General features: G+C 35.2%; 1 pseudogene across 1 annotated transcript in view; it reads left to right on the top strand.

Annotated features, from left to right (window-relative positions):
• The window catches only part of LOC149530964 (fe(II)/2-oxoglutarate-dependent dioxygenase 4-like), a 39486-nt pseudogene extending 30189 nt beyond the window's left edge, over positions 1-9297 (top strand). The window contains exons 3-5 of the transcript XR_016358371.1: positions 6823-7277; positions 8395-8723; positions 8824-9297. The product of XR_016358371.1 is annotated as a fe(II)/2-oxoglutarate-dependent dioxygenase 4-like (transcript). The remainder of the gene's footprint in view (positions 1-6822; positions 7278-8394; positions 8724-8823) is intronic.
• The last annotated feature ends 3536 nt before the right edge of the window (positions 9298-12833 follow it).

The raw sequence follows: 12833 nt of genomic DNA, 5'->3' as shown, positions 1-12833 counted from the left end.
ATTTTGCTGAAAGACAAAAAGGAATGAATTTTTTTCATTCAATCAATTGGAGAGACTAGAGAGAGCAAAAGAAAAGTGCAGATCAGAGCACAGCATAGAGAAGGAAGATGATCAAAAAATCAAGTCAGAGGTCAGAGAATAGAAGGAAGGTTCAAGAAGAAGACAATGTTTGCAACAACACAGATCTTGACCACCCATGAGTTTGTATCATTTCATCCTATGAAGCAATGATTTATCTAGGCTCATTGTATGTAACCTTTAGTGTTGTAAGTTTAGTTTTATCAATTTGAAGTTTCAAGTGTTTTCTGGTTGAAGCTGAATGCTCCTAGATTTTGCAATACTTTAACCTAGTTGAATAGAAAGCAAGCAAGCAAGTAGGCATACAAATATTTCTTGTCTCCTCTTTATTCTTTATTGCATGTTATTTTGTATTTGAGAAGTTCATACTTGCAAGTTTCTTGGTTATTCTCTATGTGTGTTAATGGTGGAAATGTTCAAATTGTATGTCTAGTTTTAACTTACTTGATTTACATGTTAACTGAGCTTATTCTCTACTCACTTGGCATCCTTAGTGTTTCCCTTAGGAACTGAGCTCCTCCTTGCTTTGCCAAGCTCACTTGGAATCCACTATGTCAAGCTTCACCTTCCTTCAGTAACTGAGATAACTCAGTACCCTCTTGTGCCAAGTTGCCCTTTATTGTCAAGCTCACGTGGCTCCTTCATGTGCCAAGTTCACTCAACACTTATTGCCTATCACTCAACACCCATTTATGCTAAGAAAAATTGGCTCTCGGCATTGTCTGCTACCAAGAGAAATTTTATGAGTTCGTGATTAATTTTTCATATGGTATCAAAGCTTCGAGGCCCCACATCCATAGTGAGTTAGGGCATTTATTTGCTAGGTATATTTGACATGGCAGGAAATGCAGAAAAGATATGGCAGTAACCACCCTCCTTTAATGGAAAAAATTGTGATACATGGGCAAAGAAGGTGAAAACCATAACAGTAGCCAATGATTTGTGGGAGTTTGTGATCAATGGATTCAATGATGTTACAGTCCCAACATTGTATTATGCTCTCACAAGCCCATAGAGAATCAGTTGAAAGAGTCAAGGAGATAGGATGCAAAGTCATTAAGTTTGATTGAGGTAGTAATGACAGAGACAATCTTCCCCAAGATTGCAGCAGTAAATTATGCAAAGGAAGCATGTGATATCCTTCAGATGAACTTCAAGGGAGACTAATAAGGTCATAGTAGTAAAGCTACAAATGATTAGAAGGGAACTTGAGAACCTTTAGATGAAGGAAAATGAACCTATTGTAGAGTTCAACTCATGAATTTCCACTTTGATAAACCAGCTCAAATCAAATGGAGAAGATTATGAAGAACAAAGAATTGTGAAAAAGATATTGAAGAGTTTACCTCAAAAATATGACAACCTCATGATGACCATTGAGGAAGCAAAGGACCTCACCACAATAACCATGGATCAGTTGATGGGAACTCTTCAAACCCATGGGCACCAGATAAATACATCAACAACAACTTCCTAATAGTAGTCTTTCAAGGCTCAAGAGAATTCAAGAGGCAGGGGGAGAGGAAGAAATGGCTCAAGAAGTAAAGGTCATTGAAACAATGGTCAAAGGAATGCTGGTGTAGAAATCTCTGGATGAGCAAGCAACCAAGAGGGAGCGAACACCTCTCCAAAAAGCTCTAGAGGAGGTAAGAAGAATTAAAACTCTAATAAGAGATATGTTGAATGCTACTACTGTCATAAGTATGGACATTATGCTAGTGAATGCTAGAAGAAGTAAGGTGATCAATCAAAGCAAAATGCAAATGTGGCTGATGTAAACATAGGAAATGCAAACAACCCCACAACATTCATCATGTGCAATATTGGTGAAGAAGGCAGCCCTGAGGTATGGTACCTAGACAATGGTTGTAGCAACCACATGAGAGGTAATGAAAGTCTACTTTATTTCATTGATAAGACTTTCAAGTCTAAAATTAAGATAAGAAATAATAAAACCATTCCCATAGTGGGAAAATGATCTATTATGGTCTGCACCAAGCAAGGTGAAAAGAAGGAGATATAGAATGTGTATTTTGCCTCTGGTTTGAAGCACAATTTGATAAGTGTTGGACAAATCATTCAAAATAGACACAAGGCGCTAATGGAAAATGACAAATGTTTCATTCATAAGAAGGATGAGAGTAATAGATTACTTCAAGTAGTCCAAATGACAAAGAACCAAATGTTCCCTTTGAGGATAGAGACATGCTTCTCTTCTCAAGTCAGTGTTGCACCTCTCAAGCATGTATATACAATAGTACATTAGCAATCAGCTCTTAGGAGCATGATTGAAGACCCCTCCAAGCTTTGGCATATTAGGTATGGACATTTTGGCTATGTTGGTTTAAATTTATTGTTCAAGAAAAGAATGGTAGATGACTTGCCAAGCATAGTAGATTCATATGACAAGTGTGAGGCTTTCATTTTGGGTAACCAAAAAAGGCTTCCCTTTAATTATGGAAATTCTAGAAAGGCTAGAGCACCATTAGAATTGGTGCATTCTGATTTAGTAGGCCCTGTGCAAACTACTTCTATTGGGGGGAGTACTTATTTCATGACATTCATAGATGATTTTAGTTGTAGGACATGGGTGTATTTTTTGAAGAGCAAATCTAAAGCATTTGATAAATTTGTTGAATTTAAAGCCCTGACTAGAAAGGAATGTGGACACTATATAAAAGTTCTTATATCAGATAGAGGAGGAGAGTATACCTCCAATATGTTTGTAAATTTTTGTAGGTAGAATGGCATCATGAAAGAGCTTATAGCCAATTATACTCCACAGTAAAATGGAGTGGGTGAGAAAAAGAACAGGACCATTGTTGAAATAGCTAGAAGTATGATGAAAGCAAAAGGACTCCCAACTAAATATTGGGGAGAGGCTATAGAAAAAAAGGTGTATTTGATCGATAGGTGTCCTAAAAAGTTAGTTTGTGACAAGATTCCTCTTGAGGCTTGGTCAAAAAATAGATGGACAGTTGAACACTTGAGAGTGTTCAAATGTGTAGCATATGCACATGTGCATAAAGAGCAAAGGTAGAAACTAGATGATAAAGGTGTGAAGTGTATCTTTACAAATTATAGCTTGGAATCAAAGGCTTATAGATTGTATATATGATCCAATCGTCAAGAAGATCATCATTTCAAGAGATGTGGAGTTTCTTAAAAATCAGTCATGGAATGGTTTTGTTGATGTATCCTCAAGCACTTCAAGTAAAGTGCCTACTATTGATGAGGAAGAAGATGACATTGGTAATCAACAAGAAGATGGAGCAACAAACATGGATTGTAGAAAAAGGCAAAAAAGAAAGTAGCCCTTAACATGATGAGAAACAACTCCAAGTAGTTTAAGACAAACCTGAGCTATTATGTAAAATAGTAGCAGCAAAAATATTAAGAATTTAGATCTTACTCTCACCTCCCTATTGCCAAGAAAGACTAAGAGTCTAAGGGAGATATACGAAGAAGAAAGGTATGAGGAAGATTACAATGAGAGTGTAAATTTTGCATTATTTTCTCATAGTGATCCAATTTATTTTGAGGAAGTTGTGAATGAAGAGAAATGGTGTAATGTCATGGATGAGAAAATAGATGCTATTGAAAGAAATGAGACATGGGAGTTAACCATATTGCCTCCCAAGAAGAAAGTAATTTGAGTGAAATGGGTTTACAAGACCAAGTGCAATGCTAAAGGAAAAATAGATAGGCATAAGGAACGTTTAGTGGTCAAGGGGTATAAGCAACAATATGAAAAAGACTATGATGATACATTTGCCTTGATTGCAAGAATGGAAACCATTCATGCTTTCATAGCAATTGCAGCCCAACACAAATGGAAGGTATATCAAATGGATGTGAAGTCCGCCTTCTTGAATGGTGTATTGAAAGAAGAGGTTTATGTGGAGCAACCACTTGGTTATGAAGTCTCAGGTGAAGAACACAAGGTGTATAGATTGAAGAGGGCTCTATATGGGCTCAAGCAAGCTCCACAGGCATGATACAACAGGATTGACTCATACTTGATGAGCACATTCTCTACATCAAGGTAGCAAATGGTAAAGTGTTGATTGTTGTCTTGTATGTTGATGACTTAATCTTCGCTGGAAATGACAATTTTCTAATTGGTGAGTTCAAAAAGGAAATGAAGAATGAATTTGAAATGACAGACCCAGGTATCTTGAAGTATTTTCTAGGTATACAAGTAAAATAAATGCATGATGGCATCTTCATCTCTCAAGAAAAATATGCAAGACAAATCTTGGAGAGATTCAAAATATAGAACAATAAGGCAGCCCCAACACCAATAGTAGTAGGTTTGAAGTTGAGTAAGGAAGATTGTAGCAAAAGTATGAATCCAACACTCTACAACAGTATGGTTAAAAGGTTAATGTATTAGACAACAACTCGACTTGACATGATGCACACAGTAAGTCTGATTTTTAGATTTATGGAAACACCAAAGGATTCTCATTGGCAAGTGGGAAAGAGGATCCTAAGGTATGTGAATGGTACCAAGGAATTTGGAATTCTGTATACTGCAGATAATGATTTTAAGTTGATTGGTTATACAGATAGTGATTGGGCTAGAAGTCTAGACGATAGGAAGAGAACTTCTAGATACATATTTCATATGGGATCCAATGCAATTTCATGGGCATCCAAGAAGCAACCTATTGTTGCTCAATCTATAGAAAAGGTTGAATACATAGCAGTAAATGCAACAACATGTCAAGCTATTTGGTTAAGGAGGATCTTGATAGATTTGAATGAAAGGCAAGAAGATGAAACAACAATCTTTTGTGATATCTCATCAATAGCATTGTCCAAGAATCCAGTCTTCCATGGGAGAAGCAAGCACTTTGAGATCAGATATCACTTCATCAGAGAGTTAGTGAAAAATAGAGATATCAAGATAGAATTTTGTAAGTCTCAGCAGCAGCTAGCAGACATCTTTACAAAGCCTTTGGGCATTGGAACTTTTGTGCACCTAAAAATGAGTCTTGGTGTAGTTGATTTGGATCAAGAGTGATCCTCGTTTTTGTTTGGATCAAGACAAAGAGGGAGTGTCAAAAATTTAATGCATTTGGTCGGTTGCTCTTGGAGCCAAACACACACATACTCTCCTGACAACATTCAACTCGGTAGGTGAGTTTGAAATCCGAAATGAGAGGGAAAACTTTTGTTGAAAGACAAAAAGGAATGAATCTATTTCATTCAATTAGCTGGAGAGACCAGAGAGAGAGTAGAAGAAAAGTGCAGAGTAGATAAGGAAGACGATTAGTAAATCAAGTCAGAGGTTAGAGAATAGAAGGAAGGTTTAGGCAGAAGATAGTGTTTGCAATAGCATGGATCTTATCTGCCTTGTTCTCTGTGAGTTTGTATTGTTTTGTCCTATGAAACACTAATTGCTCCATGTTCATTGGATGCAGCCTTTAGTGTTGTAAGTTTAAGTTTGAGTTTAGTTTTATCAGTTTGAAGTTTTTAGTATTTTTTGGTTGAAACCGAATCCTCCCATATTTTGTAATAGTTTAACCTAGTTGAATAGAAAGCAAGCAAGCAAGCAAGCAGGCATACAAATCTTTGTTATCTCCTCTCTATTCTTTATTGCATGTATTTTTGTATTTGAGAAGTTCATACTTGCAAGTTTCCTGGTTATTCTCTCTATGTGTTAATGGCGAAAATGTTCAAACTGTAAGTCTAGTTTTAACTTACTCAGTTCATGTGTTAACCGAGCTTATTCTGTGCTCACTCAAACATCCTCAACATTTCCCTTAGGATCTGAGCTCCTCCTTGCTTTGTCGAGCTCATTTGGCATCCATTGTGTTGAGCTTCACCTTCCTTCGGTGATTGAGCTAACTTGGCACCCTCTTCTGCCTTCGTGTGTTGAGTTTATTTGGCACTTACCTATCACTCAGCACCCTTTTGTGCCAAGCAAAACTATCACTTGGCATTTTTTGTTGCATAGAGAAATTTTATGAGTTTGTGATTTATTTTTCACATCCCCGAAGACAACACCTACATAAGAAATCTAAGCTCCAAGAAGCCATAAATAGACAATATGAGATAGCGAGAACACCCTACAATATGCTGCTTCATAACAATGTGTTGCTTCATAACAATATCTTGCTTCATAACAATATGTTCCATCTTTACCCGGAATTAATCATATAGAGTATATGACCTCTTGACCTCACCTTCCTCTCACATAACTTCACATCTCTACTTCATCTTCCAACCCATATTTAGCCGTAACTATCCGCATACAATGTCTGTTCCCTTCATTCTTCCCCCCGCCCCCAACCTCGCCATCTCTCTTTACCCCTTCAATTACATCTTCAATGACGTATCGGGCAAGATAATGCTGACTGGAAATATCATAGTGGGGAGATTGATATTGCTCGAAAATATCAATAAGTGTCCAAAAGATAAACACATGATAAATGAATAAATAAAATATTAACATTTCAGCAATACCTAATTTGAATGATTATTTTGATTGTCATGCTATCAATTCGGCCACGCCATGAAATGAAAGGTACTTACATGAACCCGACCTCTTGTCCAAGGTATCAGATCCCAAACAATCGACACTTGGTTGGATGTCAGCTATTACATCATAAACTCCTTACCTTGTCTATGTTCAATGTATCAAAGACCTACACAACTGTTCTCTCCTTTTATCTCAACAGAGGTGAACCAAATCAAAGCACCGCACAGAGAGAAACAACAAATTAGTAACCATGGGGGGCTCTCAAGTTCGAGGAGAGTTTTATCCAGAGCGAAGAGCATCGTCCAAAGCATTTCTTCACATCCCTTGAAGATGATGATGTCAACAACAATAATATCCCCATTATAGATTTGGAAAATAGCTCTCCAGAGGATGTGGAGAAGACGTGCAGAGAGTGGGGTTTCTTCCACCTCGTCAATCATGGCTTTCCCAATCATGTTCTTCAACGCCTCAAATCTGCCGCAGCAGATTTCTTCTCGCTGCCTCTCGAAGAAAAGAGAAGAGTTTCCAGGGATGCTCAAAACCCTTTTGGTTACTTTGATTCCGAGCTCACAAAAAATGTGAGGGATTAGAAAGAGGTCTTCGATTTTGTGCCACGAGAAGAAATCCGGCTGCCCACTTCAGTTGATCCGACTGATACTGTTACGGAGATCTTCACAAACCGCTGGCCGGATGGGCACCCAGAATTCAGGTGTTTGCTATTTTTTATTTATTTCAATACAAATGTTTTTGTGAGAGAAAAATTTATTATTAGGGTTATAGTTTATCTTATAGTTGAAATTGGTATTGGAAAAAAGCATATCAGAGTTGATTGATTGAACTAGCAACAGTGCAGCAATGAATAAACTACTGCTCACAAACAATAATCCATAGAAGTTGGAGGGTACCAAAGTTTATTTTACTATCTTAGATCAATAGTTAGTTACATTTTATTGAATTATTTGCCTCCCTTTTAGATACGAGATTTATACTTAGGTCAGAGCACGTGTTTAGAATTCAAATATAGTGGAGATTCTATGGAGCATGATGTCTATAAATTGGACCTTATATTTCCTCTAAATTGGGTTATCTACATTGATAGGGTTTCAGATGTTATAATATTTTTTTAAAATTTTTTTTTGAGTTTAATTATATTTCATGAATAATGGTTCTTAAGAATTCATATTACAAAGCAGTGGGAGAGTGTAATATTCAAGTAAAAACATTGACATATTTAATGAGAGTTCACAGATGAGTAGTTAGTTGATAAGTTTGGCTTTGACTCATGTTTCATGAATAGTGGTTGAGAACCTATTTTAGATGAGTAGTAGTTCAATGAATTTAAGTGGAAAAAATTATAAGTTGATTTGAAACACTATGACAATTTGAATTGGTGTGAAAAATATCTTCTAATTATTAATACATAAGTTAAATGAATTCTATACCATAATACTTTACTCTTTTAAGATTTCAGTCAATCTCTTAAAGTATAAATTCTTATAAACTATTACTAATTTTAAAAAAATCAATAAATTAATATGCATTTCAATTTCTCCAAAGAAAGTCATGCCAATTCACTGCTGCAGTGAATTATGCCTCAAATGTTAACAAGAATCTCCTAGCAAAAAGAACAATAACTAACTAGAATTTTCAAAAATGATGTTTCTCTTAATTCTTTTCATTTATTACTCTTCTCCCTAATGATTGACCTAATTGTTACACATGGCCATTCTTTCTTTCTTTAAATGTTTTTTTTGGGTACTGTTACGAGTGTAGGTTTCAACTTCACAATTCTGTATTTGAGTTCTGTTTACTAAAAACTGTTACAGAGAAGCTTGCTTAGCCTATGTAGCGGCTGCAAGGGAGTTGTCCTTCACGTTGCTAGAGTTGATAGCACGGAGCCTTGGCTTACCAGAAACCAGGCTGAATGAATATTTCCAAGATGATTTGAGCAACGTGCGGCTGAATAGTTACCCAGAGTGCCCTGCCCCAGAGCTTGCATTGGGCTTGGGCAGGCACAAGGATGGTGGCGCCGTCACACTTCTCTACCAAGATGAGGTGGGCGGACTTCAAGTTAAACGCAAGGACAACGGTCAGTGGCTGCCCGGTCAGCCCCTGCCCAACTCCTTCGTTGTCAATGTTGGAGATTGCATTCAGGGGATTGCTTCTTATATTTTCTTTGCTATTTTGGAAGTTGGGCTATGAATAAAACATAGGTCATTTGTTCAACACATTGATCTATTGAATGGCATGGCAGGTGTGGAGCAATGACAGGTATGAGAGTGTTGAGCATAGAGTGGTGGTTAATGATAGCCGAAGACGTCTCTCCATTCCATTTTTCCTGAGACCTTCCCACCATGTGATGATGAAACCTCTGGAAGAGTTGGTGAGTGAGGAGAATCCTTCTAAGTACAGGGAATTCAACTGGGGGAAGTTCTTTAAGAGGAGGAAGGATGGTAATTTTAAAAATTTGGGAGTTGAGAATCAACAAATATACCATTTTAAAATCTGACTGCTGTGAGATTAGTAACTGGATTGCCTATACTAAAGAGCAATAGTTTCTTAGTCATAAGCTACTACTAAAGAAGAGTTTGTAGATCACCTACATAGATTGTAAATATTGTAAAAATAATGACTACACATGTTTGAGAAAGATTGCATCCCTGCAATATATTGTCTGTAAAGGAATAATTGTTTAATCATTGAATATGAGAAATGTTTATAGAAAATAAGCAGGTGTTTATTAGATGTTGAAAAGGTCTTTGGATATGAGTTTGCTTTATCTTGGGGGGTTGGGGTTTGAATACTAGTTAATAAATTGGTAATGTGTTTAAGATTAAATTGAATATGAATAATATTTCAAGTTATAAAAAGATCATAAATGTATTAGATGTATATAAATACAAGAATATGGCAATATGTATTTATGTATACTTGTATTTTAGTTGTTCTAAAAATGAAAGATGACTATTTGAAATCAATATATTTTGAATATAAATATTTAGATACAAATTTAGAATAAGTTTATAATTGTGAGAGAAAATCTATCAATCTAATCTTCAAATAGAATTTTTTTATCACAATGGACATGGCAATCAATAGAAAAATATAAAGAATGAATAAGTTTAGATATGTAAATTAAGTTTAAATAACTATTATTAGAGCAATTTTAGCTTTATATTGAGAAGAAGATTGGTATGAGAGGCTTAAGCTCAGGGTGCATTGGGAAGAAGATCTGTACCAGAGGTGTATGCTTAGGACACTTAGTATTAAGACTTGAAGACCTAAATAGGGGTTTTACTCTCACTCTCATGTGATGAATTGCCTCTTTCCAAAATATTGTCATAATAATTTGCAATGATATTTGATAAAAAAGAAAAAATCAATGTAAACAATTTTGATGATGTCTCAACATTACTTAATGAATATACTATATTGGTCATTGTATATTTATCTCTTAAACATCAATATACTCTTGTGATCTAGACCAATTGTTATTAGGAATTAATCACAACTACCAACATTTAATCTTTATGAACTTCTTTCTCCCATTGTCTTCCCATTCTCACTAGATATCTTTTCTCCAACTACTCGCATCAAGTATTTTGTTATTTTTAATGAAAATAGAATTTGTTTGAATGAAAATGCTCTATTGGTCAAGCTAGACTTTGATAAAGCATATGATAGAATTCGTTGGGATTTCATTTCAAAATGCTTCATTGGTTGGTCTTTGGGCCTAAATTACAAAAAAATGTCAAAATGTTGTTCCAAGATGCCAATGCTCAAATTGTAATTAATAACTCTTTGACAACACCATTTGAATTACAACGATCTATTAGGTGGGGCTTCCCATTATTAACTTCTTATACATTCTTATAGCTAATGCCTTGGGTTATCTTCTTTAAGGGGCTAATCATATGAAACTCATCAAAGTGATTTCCATCCCTCAAAATCAGGTGGTGTTAACTCTCATTTTGTAGATGATAGCATGTATTTCTTGCAAACTTTTGAAGAAGAGCTAAATATTAATTTGAATAGTTTGGAATTATATTGTGCAATATCTAGTTCTTATGAAGACCCTATGAAGAATAGAGTAGTAGAGAAAAAGTGAGAAGATTGGTGAACTCTAATTGCTTGAAGAGTTGCCAAGCATATCAAAGATGGAGAATATGATGAAGTCGAGCCAATGAACTAGAAATTTAGTTGACTAGAGATCTAAATTTGCAAAGTGACTTGTATCTTAATAGATCAAACCTATTTGTTACTTTCTAACCATTATGGTACTAAAATCCATTAATAAATGTTGACCTAATAGTCATTTGTAAATCTTTTAATCAAGGTTGCATTCTAATGGAATGATCTAAAGTCCTCTAACAAGGCCACTCTTAACCATGTGATTAAATCTTTTAACGCGGTCACACCTAACAATGTGTTTTGTAACCTTTAATAGGGTTGGCTCTTAACCGATCTCACTTTAGAAGAGTGAAAAATTGGTAGCATGTTACTTGGTGGCTTTTCCCAAATTGGATTTCCATGTTAAATCCTAGTGTCATACATGTGGGAATGTTATTTTGTGATGCATGTTATTTACTCTTGTTTATTTCTATTAGTCAACATATACTGAATGTAGAACAAAGTGTGAATGAATAAGTTAAATTACTGATGGATTGCTATATTGACCAACTGGTTTTATGAGTTTAAATAAGTTTTTAAATTTTGAATTGGCACATTTATAACTGAGGATAACTAATTCACCCCCCTGCCCCCCCTCCCCCTCTTAATTATACTAAACATTCTAACCATTGGTATTAGAGTTTTGTTGCTTGTAAGGAAAGTTTGAAGGGACTTAAGAAAAAGATCAAGATGTACAAGAGAGAGGAACCTAAGTTGAATAAAGAGAATTTCCTAGCATGGCAACTTTTGATGATATTGCATCTATTTGGAGTTGTAGATTTTGCATTGTACTACTTGGACAATGAATATATTGAAATGCCTAGACCCATGATAGTTAAAAAAATAAAGGACAAGTGGGAGCATAATCAAATAATGATAGAGCTAGCATCTTCCTTGAGTTGTGTTGTGTTTGATGATGTAAAGGATTGCACTATTGCAAAGAAAATGAGGGATAAGTTGGCACAAATCCATGGGGGAGACAAAAGTATGTTAAGAGATAAAGCATAAAGTTTGAGAGGGAAGTTTGATGACATGAGAATGAAAGAAGGAGAGATTGTTGCACTATATATTGGCTGAATAAAGGAGGCTATGAATTTAATTAGACAAGATGGAGGAGACATATTCGATGAATCTATGATAAGTAAGGTATTAAGAATTTTACTTCCTATCTATGCAATTCTAGAGTATCAGCTTGATCCAACAACTCAAATGTACACATGGTGATGATCTAGCCATGGATGATCTAATTGGTAGACTCGCTATATTTGAATTGTCAAATTTTGATAATTATACACCTTCTAGTGTTGAATGTTCTTTCAAGTCTCGACTAACCCCTAATGGAGCTAAAATTAAGAAAAAGTAGTAAGCATGTGGATAGGGAAAGTGAATTAAAAGATGACCTTGATGACCTTGAAGCATTAATGGCAAGAAGGATACCAAGAGGAAAAATAAAAAATACAAAGGTTTTAACTTCCTATAATTTGTTTTACATGTAAAAGAGTTGGTCATATTGCTGCAAGATGTCCTAAGAAAGATGAGAATGAATAAAGGAAGGACAAAAAAATATCGAGGAAGGAGAGATAATAGAGACAATTGAGGTAAAATAGACTACAAAGGAAAAGGTAATAAATTTTGATATATTGGGGAAGAAGATGGTATTGTTAGTGATTCTAATGAAAATGACAAAGAAGTTGTGTATGTTGGAATGAAAGGTGAATCTAATGAAGATGAGAAAAATGCTTTAATCTCACATGTAAATAAGAATGATAGATGGATAATTGGTAGTCATTTCTCACATCATAGGACTGGTGATACAAGTAAGTTTGAAAAGATAGAACATTATAATGGGAGTAGTGTTAATTTTGGAAATGATGCACCATGTTATGTGAAAGGTAAAGGATCAACTATATTGAATGATAATATTAGATATGACATACCTATTATGTTGATGGATTGAAATATAATCTATTGAGTATGGCACAATTGAATAGTTTAGGCTAGCAAGTTAAATTCCAAAACAAAAATTAAAAGCTCTATGATGTTATTGGTGAACTAATTGGAAGTGAAGAGAAAACAAGAGGTAACTTGTTCAGTC

Source organism: Cupressus sempervirens, chromosome 11 (genome assembly GCF_028749045.1).
Source record: "Cupressus sempervirens isolate cs-2001-9-10 chromosome 11, ASM2874904v1, whole genome shotgun sequence".
NCBI lineage: Eukaryota > Viridiplantae > Streptophyta > Pinopsida > Cupressales > Cupressaceae > Cupressus > Cupressus sempervirens.
Note: the sequence above shows the minus strand (reverse complement) of the source record. Positions and strands in the feature narration are given on the sequence as shown.